Consider the following 16,034-nt stretch of genomic DNA (forward strand, 5'->3'; position numbering starts at 1 on the left):
ACACACAAACATGCAGTTATGTACACACACACAGTGACATTAACACAGGATGAGCCAAGATGAGCCAACAAGCAGGTGACGATAGGGAAGATCTCACTCATAATCCATCCCACAACACACACACACCTCCCCTCCACCTCTCTCTCCCCCGGTCATTTGCGTAAGTACTGGACAGCTCTACGTCATCCCGCTTTCGCCAGCGGTAGGTTGACTCAGAGAAAAGAGGAGAGGTGTGTTTGCAGATGAGCCAGACATTTCTTTGTCCTCCTGAGCACTGTGTCACATTAAAAGGGAAAAAATTGACTGGTGCTGAGCTGGGCCATGAATACACACCCGCAGACAGATAGACTTCCATGCAAACAAACACACACACACACACACACACACACACACACACACACTAAAGACACTCAGAGGGACACGATAACAAAAGACACTCGTATGAATACATTACTTTCTAAACACACACTGACACACGTACAATACAAACAACCCCACAAGCATCCATACTGCAGTGATGACGCACAACACAAAACATATAGGCTACATCTAACAATACAGACAGCCCAAAGACAGGTGCCATTAATGTTCATTCAATGGTTCACAGGGTAACTCTTTAAAAAAAAAAAAAAAAAATCGGACAGTTCTTTTCTTTGAACTGCTCAACTATCGATTGTGGTCCATACGAGGTTGGACTGACTGACATAAGCCTGATGAATCCCCCTCCCTCTCTTTCAGCCTCTTACCTTCATTCTCTCATTGTCTTCTTCTGTTTTTCTCTCATCTTTCAAACTCTATTTACTCTTGTTTTTCTGTCTCACCTCATTTCTCTCTCTACCCCCCCCTTCTCTCTCTAGGGACAGGGACCCAGACAGAGGGACAAAGGACAGTAAATGACACAATGACCCACAGGCAGTGTCAGTGATCAAATCAAAGGGTACTTGTCACGTGCGCCGAATACAACAGGTGTAGACCTTCCAGTGAAATGCTTACTTACAATAAAGCAATAGTGCAAAAAAGGTATAAGGTGAACAATAGTTAGGTAAAGATATAAAACAACAGTAAGAAGACAGGCTATATACAATAACGAGGCTATAAAAGTAGTGAGGCTACATACAGACACCGGTTAGTCAGGCTGATTGAGGTAGTATGTACATGACATCATGTACATGATGTCATCCATTCTCAGACAATGTGACACGCCCACCAAAACTTATGGAGGAAAGGTTGGAATTATGAGAAATACTCAACTGCGTAATGCGTTTTTGGTGTAGAAAAATCCATCATACAGCATGAAATGTTTTATCCTGATTTGCGCCTAATTAACACAACCATGGGAGTAGACAAGTGTAGCTTTTGCCTCATCAAATCAAATCAAATTTTATTGGTCAAATACACATGGTTAGCAGATGTTAATGCGAGTGTAGCGAAATGCTTGTGCTTCTAGTTCCAACAGTGCAGTAATATCTAACACGTAATAACTAACAATTCCCAACAACTACCTAATACACACAAATCTAAATGGGTGAATGAAAATATGTACCTATAAATATATGGATGAGCGATGGCTGAGCGGCATATGCAAGGTGCAGTAGATTATATAAAGTACAGTATATACATGTGAGATGAGTAATGTAAGATATGTAAACATTATTAAAGTGGCATTATTTAAAGTGGCATTGCTTAAAGTGACTAGTGATCCATTTATTAAAGTGTCCAGTGATTGGGTCTCAGTGTAGTCAGCAGCCTCTCTGAGTTAGTGATGGCTATTTAACAGTCTGATGGCCTTGAGATAGACGCTGTTTTTCGATCTCTCAGTCCCAGCTTTGATGCACCTGTACTGACCTGAACAGGCAGTGGCTCGGGTGGTTGTTGTCCTTGATGATCTTTTTGGCCTTCCTGTGACAACGGGTGTTGTAGGTGTCATGGAGGGCGGGTAGTTTGCCGGTGATGCGTTGTGCAGACCGCACCACCCTTTCGAGAGCCTTGCGGTTGAGGGCGGTGCAGTTGCCGAACCAGGCTGTGATACAGCCTGATACAGTTCTACATGGAAGTTCTACTGTGATACAGTTCTACATGGAACCCTTTTGGTAGCATCCACATTAATATAGAAGTGTTTAGAAATATATTGTTATTTACAATAAAAGTGACTCCAAAATGACACAATACATGATTCACCATTCATTTCTACAAAATATTCTGAAACACAACCAAAACAAAGAGTAAATGGGTCCATCAAACGTATATAGTCACAAGCTTAATGTAGTCATTGTGTGCTATGAATATGGGACCAAATACTAAACTTTTGACTACTTTAATACTCATAAGAGTATATGTCCAAATACTTTTGGTTCCCTAAAATGGTGGACAATGTACAAAACGTGCTGTAATTTCTAAATGGTTCACCCGATATGGATGAAAATATCCTCACATTAAAGATGACAGTCTGCACTTTAACCTCATAGTCATTCTACAATTTCAATAGTGCTGGAGTACAGAGCCAAAAAAATAAAAAAATGTGTCACTGTCAAAATACTTTTGGACCTCACTGTAGGTCACATGCACACACACGCACACAAACACAAGCTTTTTATGGGAGATAGTCCATAGCTTATGGTTGGAAGAACATTTCTGCTCCAAGGTAAGACCAAAGGTGACTAAGAATTAGTAATCGTATCGGACAAGAGAGAGATTGACGTAGATAAGGTCTGATCAACTTTAAGAGCATTAAATCTCCTGCTGCCGACCATCATGTTTGGGAGATTACTATAGATTATAGAGGCAATGTGACCCTGGACACACACACACAAACACACACACCTTCAATGATAATTCTGTAGAGTTTGTGTCTCTGTCATCTTCCGGCTGTTTGTCAGGGATGGTTGTAGAGTAATAGAGCCGGAGATGACAGACATGACATCACTCAAGAAAGAGAGAAAAGGATTGAAAGTTGTAAAATATTAAAAAGGACACAATTAAAGAGAGAAAGACAAGAAGTGACGTGGGGAAAGAAAGGACATTGTCATAAAAAAAGGAAAGAAAAAGGTGGAAAACTAATTGACAGATGGTTTTGCTAACGTCATGAAAATGATGCACACGCATCAATGGGGCAGAAGTCCGTGTGTAGTGATTCTGGATGGCCACATAGCTAGCAACAAATGACAAATAGCTTCCATGTGGGGAATCGTAGGTGGCTCATTTCAGCTAGTTGTATCTTGTTCTTGATATCATGTCTTGTTTTGAGGTATCTTGACTGATGTCACGTCTATGCTAATATGGCAAAAAATTTGCTAGCTAGCTAATCAACAACTGTAATGATGTAATTGAGAGACAAGTGCTCATTGTGCAAATGTCAACAATCTAAGCCAACCCTGTCTGTTTTGCCTCATAGTTGCAGAGGTTTTTGTTAAACAACCAACCCGTCTATAGGGGCAGTGAGGTGTCAGATGAGAGGTATTCTTCTCTCAGGTGAGTCAGTCTGGATAGGAGTTCTCATTGATATGATTTAGTGAAGTGATTAGATGTGTCAGAGGGAGAGAGGAGGCTCATGACTCTACATGAGAAGAGAGGACTGGGACACAGCACACATACCAACAAGGTGGCTGAAGATATGAGAGATCTCCTATGAGATGAGAGTGTGTGTAGAGGTGTTGTTGAATAAAATCAGTGTGTGATGACATAGTGGACACAGAATGTACTTTTGTGTACATAAGTTTTCATGTACCAAATAAAAATCTGAAGGTCAATGTGTTTCCATTACATTTTAAACTCTACCAATAGTTTTGTCACAAAAACTGCTGCGTTAAATAGCAAATGTGCCCACTCTGGTCTTGGCACGTGTGCTCTAGCCAATAGCTTGCAGATACAGTGCAGATAGGCCTACAGTGCGGGTAGGCTGTGCGGGTAAGCTAGTCTACATGATGCGAGTATTACGGATAAAAGCAAGAATATTTGTATTTGTCAACTGGCAGTCAAGCATTGATCATCATGTCACCAGAATAAGGACCACACAACATGGCATCACGTGACTCCAAGTTCACTTGGATATGATGGTTATTATATTAATATCTGCGCATAAAGACATTCCCACCTCCATTTCACGCATTATACATTTTCACAAAAAAGATCCCACCATGTTGAACTAACAAATTATCTGTCTGCATTTATAAAATTGTACTGAAACGTCCTGTTGCCATCACAGCTGTCATGATTTTTTTTTTTACAGTACTGTATGAGTTTACTCCCATAAAATCTGTAGATGGAAATGTGGTTAGTGTGACAAAAATATTTTTTGAAACAGCAAAATACTCATATTTGGTTCCAGCATTCGTGAGGTCATTTGGGAAATGCTCGGGAGTTAAGAAGGATTTTAGTTAGGTCCAAACCTTTTGGCGTTTGACAGACTCTGGATCTGGGTTCCACTTCTGAGTCCGTTGGAGAGGATCAGCTTGAGTAAAGTGATGTGTAGAATCACTGATCTACAAATAGTATTCCCTGCCAAATAATAGGCTTTGTGCGATTAAGATTTGCAGAGCTACGCTTCTCATGGCTTAGGCGATCCCCCACATCAAACACACGTGCAACTAGACATTCATTGATTGATTGGAGAGAGCTTGTGTTAATTAACCCATCAGTCTAAGCCCTGTCTAAGTGGGTGGAGGCGGCGGCAGGGGGGGTTCTACTAAGCTATATGGAATTGTTTTAAAAAGGTATTTTTTTCTAAGAGTGTAGTGATGACATACAGGAAGGAAGGAAGGAAAGGAAGTGGGAGATTAATGCAATAGGGCTATGATTATTACCGTCTACAGGTCAGAGTCAGACAGTGATGGACACTGTGCAGAGTCATGAATGATGTTGGGATGATGGTCACCACAGCACAAGTCCTCCATCAGCAACATTTGTTGTTTAGCTTGTTCTCCTACTGCCTCCCTCCACCCATCCCTCTTTTCATGTAGGGGGGGGTTCTACTAAGATATATGGAATTGTTTTAAGAATGTCATACCAAGGATCATTTAGCTATTTGATTAAGATTTTTTTTTAACCCATTGAAGTACAAATAAAATTATATATATATTTTTATGAATAATTACTTTTGGCCTTACTGTTATTAGCCCATATAAACGCATTGAATAAAAATAACATGTACATGTTTGTGAGAGTCTCACCTTTGCATAGAGGGGTCATAGTGTGTAGCCCAAAGTTTCTAGGCCAAATCGTTTGAACGCTACAGACAATTTGATGAGAAGACCGATTCTCAGGATGTCTCATGGTCTGACAAACGCTCCAGCTCTTTCACCGCAGATGCGGCAGTGCGACATAAGCTGACGCGGTGGATTGAGACGCATCCAATGCAAAAAAACACGATATCTCTAGCTTAAGCTGACAGATTGTTAATGGGGATTTCTTTATTATGCTAATTAGATTTCCACGGGGGTGAGGAAATTGACGCTAGGGGGTTAAAGAACCTTTCCGAGGATGTTCTACCTGCAGCAAACCTAGTGGATCATGCTGGAATACTGGTAAAACCGCAGTGCCTCAAAGTGCCACAAAACTCCTGGGCATACACTCTTAGAGAACCCTTTTTGGTTCCAGGTAGAACCCTAAAAGGTTCTACCTGGAACCAAAAACGGTTCTTCAAAGGCTTATACTATGGGGACACCGAGGAACACTTTTAGGTTCTTGATAGCTTTTTCTTCTTCTAAGAGTGTAGTGATGACATACAGGAAGGAAGGAAGGAAGGGAGTAATACAATAGGGCTATGACTATTACTGTCTACAGGGCAGGCTAGGTCAGAGACGGACAGTGATGGACACTGTGCAGTCATCAATGATGTTGGGATGGTCAGCACAAGTCCTCCATCAGCAACATTTGTTGTTTAGCTTGTTCTCCTACTGCCTCCCTCCCTCCCTCCACCCATCCCTCTTTTCACCTAGACATGCATATACACTGACCCACAAGTGGGAAACCAATGGCAACAGATAAACATGAAGTGAGCAAGACTGGAGGCCTAGTGCTTAGTGAGATGCTATCTGATGTTATCAACTACAGTCCTACAGAACGCATGTACTGTCTAGGTCATGAGTACCACTACAGCAGCAATACTCAACAGGCGGATCCAGCTGCTTTCACCTATTCAGTCCAATTCAATAACTCATGAAGGGGAGTGAGCGAGGGCAGAAGTGATGAGGGGATAACTGATTGGAATGAAAGACGGCCTATTGGAGAGTCAGTTAGGTGGTCTCACTCTCTCTGCAGTGAGGTCATTACATGATCATAATAAACCCGGGCTGACGCACTTCCACTGGGCTCATTAACATTCCCTGCATTCCTCACCCTATTCCCATGCCCTGCCTGGACCCAGGAGGCACCTCAGAGGTTTAGTAGGCTTACACTCCGTAGACGTCCTGACACCAGAACACTGAACATTGCGTCCTTTATTCTGACAGAGAGCCCATTACTGATCTAGATCTAATTATTGCGGATGTAAAATTGCAATTTGTACAAAGCTTTTAGAATATATTGCATTAGGCTAACCTATTGGGAATTGGGACAATATAGCTTTCGCAACATAAATGGATGAGTAAAGAAAAACGGTACATTCATTCAGTGGAGCAACTGGACATACACACATCCAATTACCGGTAGGTCTTTACATGATCTTAATCTTCACTTGGGATAATGTAATACAGTACAAGGGCGCCATCTATAAACCAAAAAGCATACAGCAACCCTGGGTGGTATGGCTGCGTAAACAATGAGCACAGCAGTTCAGCACACATTTGATGTGACTCATAGGCACCACTTATTCCTACTCCATTATTCAATCGATTTCATAGTCAACAGTTCTGATATGTTGTTCGGACTGCAAGGATAGTACATACCTAAAACTAAATCTGTTAATTTAAGAGAGACAGTTTAAATTATCGGCACCACCATTGGCGAAACAGCGGCAACATGACAAAATCATTAGCTTTGAACAGATCAAGGGAACCAGAAAAGGCATGTATTGAATGCACATATCTGTTAACGTAATAAATAATATGCAGTTGGTCTGATAAAATGTGAAAACTACTCTTTATAGCTACCTCTACTGGTCAAATTGAGAAAAGTTTACAGCACAGTATTCCCATCCAAGTACTAACCTGGCCGACTACTTAGTTTCGGAGATAGGGCGCTGTTACGTACACCTCTAGGAAGAAGGAACGCAACACCCTGCTACAACTCAACTCCCTGTGGAGCGAAAGAGGTATGGGAGTGTAGGTGCGAGTAAGGATGACAAAGGCAGAGAATTTACCGGGAATGTATTGCTTCCTTCACACGGTAAATTTGGGGAAAAGGGGCTGAATGGAACCAAAGCAAAGAACGTAAATGTCAAAGCCTCCCTCACCTGCCTACCCACTACTTATCACCACCAAAATACAGGGGATGGCCCACCCAGGTCTTACCTAGTGTGCATAGACAGTGAATACTATGGGTTATGTATGCCCGCGGGCCTCTTGCCTAAGCACTCCCTAGGTGCCTTCCCCTTCCCCCCTAGGAACAAATGAAACATAAAAATACAAATGTAAGTAAACAATTTCAATAATCAAAAACACTGCGTCCTATGGGGACACACATACCTTAGAAGCAGCAGCTATAAAGTACTTAACAAAAACCTGTCTCAGCAAAAACAGGACATTAATAAGCTCTCTGTCTGAGCAACAAACACAGAACATAACCATCAGCCCTCTCTGAGAAACAACCAACACAGGATAAATCAATCAGCTCTCTTAACAACAACCAACACAGGACACACTCATCATCTCTCTTCTGAGCAACAGAACACTGGCTTATATAGCTGGAAAAGGAGTCTAATGGGATACAGCTGTATCCTGACGAGGGGGCGAGGTCAACTCTCCAATCATCAATGAGGCCGACCAATCAGCTGCTTGGGGGAATCCAGGAAGCCATCCTGAAACACACACATACAGACAAAACCACAACACAGAAACTGGGGAACGTTTGCCCATAAGAAAAGTAATATTGGTTGGATCGACTATTTGAAGTTCATATCTCTGGAAAAAGTTTACGGTGAAAGAACCATTATTCAAATCAAATGAAATCAAATTGTATTGGTCACATTCTCATATTTAGCAGATGTTATTGCGGGTGTAGCGAAATTCTGTAACACACTCAGTTGAAGTAACTAGTAGCAGTGTTCCTAACATTCTATATTCTGAACTTTAAATAGACATTTACAGCCATACAGTCCCAAAAAGCAAAATGTAACATTAACATACACAATTATATTGTTAATCAATATAAGACAGTTGCCTCTGATGAAATAATACAATAGTACACCATACTGTGCTGGCTGACAGCACCTGGTATTCCCAAGCGGTCTCCCATTCAAGTACTACCAGGCCCGACCCTGCTTAGCTAGCGAGATCGGGCGTATTCAAGCTAAGCGGCGAAAGGTGATTTGGGTAGACTATAAAAAGTTGATGAGCCTCGGCAACATAGACCTAATCAATTCCCAACAACAGAAAGCAAAGCAGGCCAAGTTATGCTTATACACTACCGTTCAAAAGTTTGGGGTCACTTAGAAATGTGCTCATTTTTTGTCTAATAAAATAACATAAAATTGATCAGTGTAGACATTGTTAATGTTGTAAATGACTATTGTAGCTGGAAACTGATGTTTTTTTAATGGAATATCTACATAGGCGGCTTCGTTAAATAGTACCCGCAAAACACCTGTCTCAACGTCAACAGTGAAGAGGCGACTCCGGGATGCTGGTCAAACTAGACACTCTAATGTACTTGTCCTCTTGCTCAGTTGTGCACCGGGGCCCCCCACTCCTCTTTCTATTCTGGTTAGAGCCAGTTTGTGCTGTTCTCTGAAGGGAGTAGTACACAGCGTTGTACGAGATCTTCAGTTTCTTGGCAATTTCTTGCATGGAATAGCCTTAATTTCTCAGAACAAGAATAGAATGACGAGTTTCAGAAGAAAGTGCTTTGTTTCTGGCCATTTTGAGCCTGTAATCAAACCTACAAATGCTGATGCTCCAGATAGTCAACTAGTCTAAAGAAGGCCAGTTGTATTGCTTCTTTAATCAGTATAACAGTTTTCAGCTGTGCTAACATAATTGCAAAATAGTTTTCTAATGATCAATTAGCTTTTTAAAATTATAAACTTGGATTAGTTTACACAACGTGCCATTGGAACACAGGAGTGATGGTTGCTGATAATGGGCCTCTGTACGCCTTTGTAAATATTCCATTAAAAATCAGCTGTTTCCAGCTACAATAGTCATTTACAACACTAACAATGTCTACACTGTATTTCTGATCAATGAACATCAATGAACAAAAAATGTGCTTTTCTTTAAAAAACAAGGACATTTCTAAGTGACCCCAAACTTTTGAACGGTAGTGTACATCTGTCAGATGCTGGACATTTCAACTTTACGCAAACTTTAAGTTAATGTGATCCTCCAAAAGTCATTCAATCAATTTCCTCTTCATTTTAACAAAATGAACTAACCATAGCATCATACAATTGTGTCATTTATTTATGTTACAATGAACAGTAATCTATAACTGTTTATACTTTATTATTTAGCAAATAAAACACCTCAATCCATTCTGTCTGAGGACACAAGACAATCCATTCACAAGTAGGCCTATACATTATAACAACATGATAGGAATAAGAATCAGTGCTACAATAACAGATTACACGCATTGGGGGTATTCAAAAGAGAAAATCAATCTACAGTAGTAACGTTAGCTAGGCCTCGTTCACTTTGAAATAGATGCTAAACCATTCATCCGATGACTATAACTAAAGTAAAGCGAAAATAAATGCTTACAAAACTCATTCTCAACACTAAACTCAACATATCAGAATCAAAACTGGGCCCAATACATGGTGGCTGTTTTATTTCAAACCAACACCATTTGAACAACAAGATCAGAGAGAACGAATGCAGTCCCCCACTACCACAATTTATGCAGTCACTGTTTTCACATTTTGAATACATTAGCTGAGCCTTGCCCTGGGAGAACCGCCTTGCTGATCACATTATCTCCTTTGCCAGGTAAGTATGAGTTAACTTTTACAAGTCGGTGGATGGGCACTCATTCCAGTCGAAACTGTTCGGCTGACAGTTATTACTCTGGCTACTGATAATAACGCATCATATTTACCAGGGTTTAATGGCGTTTATGATCGCAGTTGTGGACAGAGCGAGGGAAAAGCGATTACTTTGGTTTTATTAGATTATATCGCTGTCAGACTATTTTCCCATCATGCAACACGATATAAATGATTTATACGTTGACTTTTTAAACGTCTGACTGATATAACACAATAGGCGATGTTTCTAAATGCTGAAATCACGTTTGTGCACACAGCCAAAGAAATGACAACTATTTCTGGTGTTTCGTAGCATTCCAGGCATTGTGGGTATAGCCGTTTCCTCGTGCTTGTGTCTGCACTCAGTAAAATATGTTGCAATTACACCATCGACCACAGGGTGGTAAACGACCCCCAGATATGCGGGAGAGACTAAATCTGTTCGAATACCCATACTAACATACTACATACTTAACCCTTGTGTGGTGTTCCCATTTTCAATGTTTACTAAAAGAAAAATGATATAATTAATAATTTTTTCAACCTGAGACTCATTGGCCTTGGCTCATTTTCTGTGAAGAACATGTAAAATAACACATTTTCATTGAGTGCACACTGTGCACCCCCATAGACATTTATATGACATATGTGGTGTTCGGTTCCACTGAACCCGAGGGTAATAAAAGTGTGTAGGTGAAAACAAGTAAAAATGAATCAAAAAGGTTTGCTGTGTGCCTTCACTCTGTCTTCCTCCTCCCTGCCTGTCTGCCTGTCTCCTGCTTTTCTCACACTCTTTACCCATTGTAGTGTGTGAAACTACCCAATGTCTTGTAGGAACCTGCACAATGTTATTACAATACATTATTTCTATAGAGTGTGGGAAAATGCTGTATTTTCCCACACTCTACCCCAGCCAGGTGCAAATTGGGGGAGGAACACAACAAATAAATAGCTTTGCATGTGTGGCTCCTTACCACAATCAATCAGTATGGCAAAAATGATCTCTGCTCAGAGGGCCTTAGAAATAATTTTTGCAGAGAGAGAAGCTAGTGTCTTCCACTTTGGAAGATGAAGAATTTTTAGAATATGAGGATCATGTCTCTGTCCATTCGGCGTCTGATAGTGAGTTGGAAAAAGAGGATGAGATTGACCCTCAGCCAGCCACAGCACCAGCCTGTCAGCAGCCTGCCCCAGGACCAGCCAGTCAGCAACCAGCTCATCAGCAGCCTGCAGGAGGAAAAATATGGATGTTAAAAAAAATGTGACATTGAATGGTCTTCCTGCCCAAGGAATGAGCCACCCCGCATGGCTGCCAATGTGATAAGGACACAACCAGGGCCGACGCGGACGGTGGTTACTCATGCGCAAGACGTAAAGTCTTCTTTTGAACTGAATAATTCTGGACTGCACTAATTTGGAGGGAAGGCTGTAACTCATTTACATAATGTAACTCATTTACATGCATACTTTGGGGTTCGTATCCTTGCTGGTGTTTTCAGATCCAATGGGGAATCCACAGAATCTCTGTGGGATGCAGAAACTGGCAGAGCACTTTTCCGTGCAATAATGTCCCTGGAAAACTTCCACATTATTTCCAGGATTATCCGCTTCGATAATCGAGACACCAGACCAGCTCGGCGGCAGAGAGACAAGCTAGCTGCAATCAGGTCAGTGTGGGACATGAGGGTGGACCGCCTTCCCCTGTTTTACAACCCTGGGCTGAATGTTACTGTTGATGATCAGCTTATGCCATTTAGGGGCCGCTGCCTCTTCAGGCAGTACATACAGTCTAAACCTGCAAAATATGGTATCAAGATCTGGGCTGCCTGTGATGCTGCTTCATCATATGCGTGGAACTTGCAAGTGTATATGGGGAAGCGGGTTGTCCTGGACGGAAGCGGGTTGTCCTGGCCACAACATCACATGCAATAACTTTTTTTACTTTGAACAACAGGAGCTCCTCAAGAGGAAGCTGACGATGGTAGGAAAAGTACGGAAAAACAAGTCAGAGCTCCCACCTCAGCTGTTGAATACACGGAACAGGCCTATCAATTCCTCTAAGTTTGTGTTCATGGCCGACTCGTCCCTAGTGTCCTACGTGCCAACGAAGGCAAAAAATGTGGTACTCATGAGTACGCTGCATAGGGATGGGAGAATCTGTGGCCAGGAACATCAAAAACCAGAAATCATAATGGATTACAATGCCACAAAAGGAGAGGTGGACAATTTAGACAAGCTGGAGACAGGGTTCTTCTTTTGCAGCTGTAGCCAGAGGCAAATCCAGAGGAGGCAACATATCCCAAGGACCCCAGCTTCTGTAGCCATCGTGAGGAGGATGCTGGTGCCCCATCCGCCCGACCCACAGAACCAACAACTCCAAAACTGTAAGTAAGTGTGAGTGATGTTGTTGCATGCGTGTGTCTGACTCCCCTACCTTGGCCTACTGTAACTATATATGTGAGTGAGATGTTAGTAAAATTCCTGAACTAAGTGTTTTCATCATTCTAGATTGCAGCTGGTAGCAACAAGAAGAAGCGCTGTGATGTGTGTGGACCAAAGGACAGGAAGACACAGTACACATGCATCAAGTGCAAGAAATACATTTGCAACACACACAGTAAAACTCTGTCCCCCATGTGGTGTGTAGACCGGCCTTCATTTGTGTTCAATCAATCAAATTTCAATGAAATGTATTTATAAAGCCCTTTTTACATCAGCCGATGTCACAAAGTGCTGTACAGAAACCCAGCCTGAAACCCCAAACAGCAAGCAATGCAAATGTAGAAGCACGGTGGCTAGGAAAAACTCCATAGAAAAGCAGGAACCTAGGAAGAAACCTAGAGAGGAACCAGGCTCTGAGGGGTGGCCAGTCGTCTTCTGGCTGTGCCGGATGGAGATTATAACAGTACATGGCCAAGATGTTCAAACGTTCATAGATGACCAGCAGGGTCAAATAATATTAATCACAGTGGTTGCAACAGGTCAGTACCTCAGGAGTAAATGTCATTTGGCTTTTCATAGCCGATCATCCAGAGTTAGGAGGCAGCAGGTGCGGTAGAGAGAGAAAACAGCAGGTCCGGGACAAGGTAGCATGTCCGGTGAACAGGTCAGGGTTCGGCAGAACAGTTGAAACTGGGGACAGCAAGCAGTCACCAGGCCAGGTACTCCTGAGGCATGGTCCTAGGGCTCAGGTCCTCAGAGAAGAGAGAAAGAGAGAGAGAATTAGAGGGAGCATACTTAAAAATTCACACAGGACACCGGATAAGACCGGAGAAATACTCCAGATATAACAGACTGACTGACCCTAGCCTACACATAAACAATTGCAGCATAAATACTGGAGGCTGAGACAGGAGGGGCCGGGAGACACTGTGGTCCCGTCCGACTATACTCCCTGACAGGGCCAACCAGGCAGGATATAACCTCACCCACTTTGCCAAAGCACAGCCCCCACACCACTAGAGGGATATCTTCAAACCACCAACTTACTACCCTGAGATGGGGCTCATTTATAATTTCCATTAAATACTGTATGTAAATGTTTTCCTTCCAATTTGTTCAGTTCAAAGCAATAAACATCAATAGTGATGAAAACCTTGTTTCATTTATATTTGTTCAAGATAAACATTTACCACACAAGGGTTAATGAGTATATACTATATACTATTAGTTAATTTTAGTATACTGTTAAAGAACGGTATCCTTTCAGTTGAGTGTACTAGCTCTTAACCTGTCTACCGGAAGTTGATGTTGTTGCTATGCAACCTCTTGCTAGCTTGTTAGCATTACAAATCATTACGTAGACTTCGAGTGTGTTCGTAAATTCAATCTGGAGTGCCAGAGTGTGCTTGTAAATTCAGGGCGTTGTCAGATTGTCCGTTTGTAAATTCAGAGCTTTCGCTTTTGGAGCGTTCAGAGCGCACACTATACGCTCTTGACATCACAACGGCAGTCAAGCATCTAAGCTAACTGGCTAGCTTGCTAGCTACTTCCAGACACAAATGAGAGAACACCTCACTCTGGCCATATTATTCACCCTAGCAGAGCTGATTAGGCAGTTTTGATGTTATTTGGAGTGTTGGTGACTGTAACTGTGCTGCTGGCAACAACTTAATTATGCTTTTTTCCCGACGTTTACTGACACTGGCCACATTCAACGGGTGTTGAGCGTTGGTAAATTCATCAGTTATCCTGCGCTCTGCCTCTGGCAGTCAGACGAGAGTGCTCTGAAATCGGAGTAGATAGCCAGAGCAAAATTTATGAACGGACCCGAACAACTGTAACGTAAACTCACTCACTTTTGTACATCGCCTTGGTCCGTACAATTGACCTTATTCTAGCGCCCCAAAAACGTAATACTTCCAGATTGTTAAAGGAATTTAATTCCTATATGTTTATCAACCAATTCAATTAAAACACTCTGCCCATACATAAGAATTTGTAAGATACTTATCAGCATTAAATGGACAGAAACCAGTCTTAAAATCAATCAATAGCATTTATTCTCGAGAGTACTGATCATATTACAATTTATATCAGGTTATATAATAAAGATGATGTCATAGGTTTTAATGTCCATCCTCCTCTCGGATAAAATGGCAATACAGTTCACAGCCTCATTACGTTGTCTGCCACCTGTTAAACAATCTACAACCGGCTCAAGGTCTCTCCCCTCCCTGGGTAGAGACAGAATGTCCTGTAAGGAACACAGATTTCCAGCCTGTCTGAAGATAACTCCATTCTTTCTAATAAGGAACACATTATATTCAGCATTATGATTATAATAAGATTCATTCATCCATACAGTAACATAGTAGTATTCTGTTTAGTTATAATTCTAAGTCAAATGTATACATATTTTAGTTATTAAACACAAAAATCCCGTAACACAGATCAACTGTAATGTCAGTACCATTGTAAAGCACAATTTCTCCCCTTTCCAACATAATCAATTACATGACCCCCACGCTGCCCGTTTCTGCATAATTCAAGAAGACAATGAACCCCGTCGGGTCTTTTTAAAAATGGCGGGTGGGGAAGCGAAACTAATGCGTGATAGTGAGAAGGAGAGATGTTGTGTGGGAAAATTGCTTTTTTTCACTCAATCTGTCCAACTTATCACCTTATCGCCTCTAAAATGTAAATAAAACACTATAAAGAGTTTATATAATGTGTCATTACATACCTATTTGAAGGTTTGTGTCGAATTTGAATCAGGTTTTTAGGGCGGTGCTAAAGTGATCTTAGAAGTAAACAGCCGCTTTGAGAATGATGATCGCATGCAATGACGCAAAAAATGACTACCCCGTCACTGTCCATTTCTTGTTTTTAAAGGATGAGAGAAGTGCTACACCTGGTGGAGAGAGATTGTAAGACAGAAATAGTTGCTTTATGCGTGCTGTACGTTACGACATGACACGTCACGATGTAACGGAGGGTCAGTTTTTTCAACTTTTCTCCAATACTATAGAGCCATTACCATGTCGATCAACGCTTGAATAGAACCCTAGTTCACACCCCCGATTTTGAAGTCAACACAGTCCCATTAGTTTTCTTTGTAGCCTCGTTTGAATGTTGCGGTTGCGCACATTTGTACGGAATGGGGTGAGTTTACGTTACCACTTAGCTAAGCTGTGAATTATGGGAATAATCAAGTCAATAAACATTGGTTAGTTAATTAAATAGCATAAAGTAAATATACTGGCAAGTTCGACGTATTAGTAGCCAACTAACATTACAGTAGGTAACTAACATAACGTTACATACTGCTGTAATGATATGCTATGCGGTTCGTAAGGATAGCGTAGCTAACAAATTGTCAGCCAACATAACGTGTAACGTAACTTACTTGAAAAGTCATTACTTTATTACATTGCTTAACTTTTTCTTAACATTTGTCATAGTTAGTTAAAGC

At 41.4% G+C, this 16,034-nt stretch overlaps 1 pseudogene; it reads right to left on the reverse strand.

Moving 5' to 3' along the window:
• Positions 1-9,955: 9,955 nt before the first annotated feature.
• On the reverse strand, positions 9,956-10,090 carry LOC120058584 (annotated as a pseudogene).
• Positions 10,091-16,034: the final 5,944 nt, after the last annotated feature.

Source organism: Salvelinus namaycush, chromosome 13 (assembly GCF_016432855.1).
Source record: "Salvelinus namaycush isolate Seneca chromosome 13, SaNama_1.0, whole genome shotgun sequence".
In the NCBI taxonomy this organism is placed as follows: Eukaryota; Metazoa; Chordata; class Actinopteri; order Salmoniformes; family Salmonidae; genus Salvelinus; species Salvelinus namaycush.